The 1,842-nt window shown below is 37.0% G+C and overlaps 1 protein-coding gene across 1 annotated transcript in view; it reads right to left on the bottom strand.

Annotated features, from left to right (window-relative positions):
- LOC107678552 (apoptosis-inducing factor 2-like) overlaps positions 1 to 1,310 on the bottom strand; it is a 17,393-nt gene extending 16,083 nt beyond the window's left edge. The window contains exons 1-3 of the mRNA XM_016473852.1: positions 1,231 to 1,310; positions 363 to 549; positions 206 to 279 (exon numbers count right to left, since the gene is read on the bottom strand). The gene's annotated coding sequence lies outside the window, so the exon portion shown is untranslated. The remainder of the gene's footprint in view (positions 1 to 205; positions 280 to 362; positions 550 to 1,230) is intronic.
- Between the last annotated feature and the right edge of the window lie 532 nt (positions 1,311 to 1,842).

Below are 1,842 nucleotides of genomic sequence, written 5' to 3' on the forward strand. Positions count from 1 at the left end.
TCTGATTTCTCTCAACATGGGGACAGGAGAGCTGTCAATCAATAAATTGAAAAAAAAAGTAACTTGCGTTACTTATTTGAAAAAGTAACTCCGATATTCTCTTGTAAATTAAAAAGTAATGCGTTACTTTACTAGTTACTTGAAAAAAGTAATCTGATTACGTAACTCGCATTACTTGTAATGCGTTACCCCCAACACTGTCTATCTGTATGATACGGCCTTGGAGGAAATTCAGTCCAAATGTCTCTTTGTATGGTATGAAGGTCTGTTTCGCAAAACCTAGATGAACATACAAAAAACTGCATTATTGTATTATTCTAGCTGCTCATTTTAGTACATTAGGCATCTTATTATTAGCATACCAGCTTGAACTGAGGCACGCAGCGCTGCAACGTTGTGATGAAATGCATCCAGGATGTCAATAAGCATGAAGGGCACCCCATGATGTTTAAGGTGTTGGGCAGCTGCAATGCCACCAAAACCACCGCCAACAATCACCACATAGACATTCTCGTCAATGGACACCTGACCACCCATAATGCTTCACTACTGAGAAGAGTAGTGTCTTTAAATTCAAAATGTCATGTTTTGCTTTTTCAGGATGAAAGTTAGAAAGAACACCATTTATTTGAAATAGTAAATTTCAAATAAAAAAACCAGCTACTGTGAACATTGCCGCCTCTCTACCGGATGAGCTTAATAAAAGTGACTTTGACTTTGACTGACTTTGACTTTAAATTTATAAATGTCACTACTGTCCTTTTTGATCAACTGAATGCATCCTTGAAAAGTGTTAATTTCTTTCGAAAATTTGTTACTGACTTTTGTCATTAAAACTTTTGAACACACACACACACCCACCTATGTATCTATCTATCTATTCTCACACATATACATACATATAAATAAATGCCCATTTTAATATTTCAAATTTCTACACGTCTTTTTACTACTTTTATCTACCTGTATTTGGAGGACAGGTAAATATCCCTTTACCTTATATAGCAATTTATTAATTTTAAAACAATTACTCAGCCAAAATGCTTTGCAATAATGCATGCTAAGATTAAGAAAAACTGACGAGAAATTGTTTTCTATATCGATGTGTTCATATAATGGAATATCCATATATTTGCCTGCGACTAGGACATAGCGCTATATTACAACATTGAGTTTATACGAAAGCTCATAATCTTTTGCATGCAGCTTAAAAGTCTTTTGCATTCTTACCAACTAATGTGTGGAGGCTTGTGATTGTGTGAGGCTCCGTATACTGTTCTTCCACACGGATATGTCTTCAGCTCTTTCTGTTTATAGAGCTGTATTGTATCCAATGGTAGCGCGCGTAGTCTGGTGATGGGCGGGTCTTTTCGGACTGCGTTATATTGTAGCCAATGGTTAGCGTGAGTATGGGCGTGTCTGTTTGTCGAGTGGTGGTGAAACCATAGACATAATAAATACCTAGACGCCTCATTGGCCGCTCGACCGCATGTCAACGTCGTCGCCATATTGGTGCGGGCAACTCTCATATCAGGAGGCAGTCTTGCCCTCACAAACATGGCAGACGCGTTGACGTATCGCTGCCAATGAGGCGTCTAGGTATGTATATGTCTATGGGTGAAACGTCTGCTTTTCCTCCACATACCAGTGACTCGTAATAGGTTGAATCAGACAGAAAAGACAGGTTTACAGTTTGAAAAAATTGCATTTGTGGATGTAAAATTTGCTTAAGAAAAAGATTAAATTAATAATAAAACAGATATTTTCTTTTGTGGGGTCTGAATCAAAATATTAAAATATAATGTTTCTCAGATGAATTGAGAAGCTTGGCAAAATATTACA

This window comes from Sinocyclocheilus anshuiensis, unplaced genomic scaffold (genome assembly GCF_001515605.1).
Source record: "Sinocyclocheilus anshuiensis isolate Anshui unplaced genomic scaffold, SAMN03320099.WGS_v1.1 scaffold536, whole genome shotgun sequence".
In the NCBI taxonomy this organism is placed as follows: Eukaryota; Metazoa; Chordata; class Actinopteri; order Cypriniformes; family Cyprinidae; genus Sinocyclocheilus; species Sinocyclocheilus anshuiensis.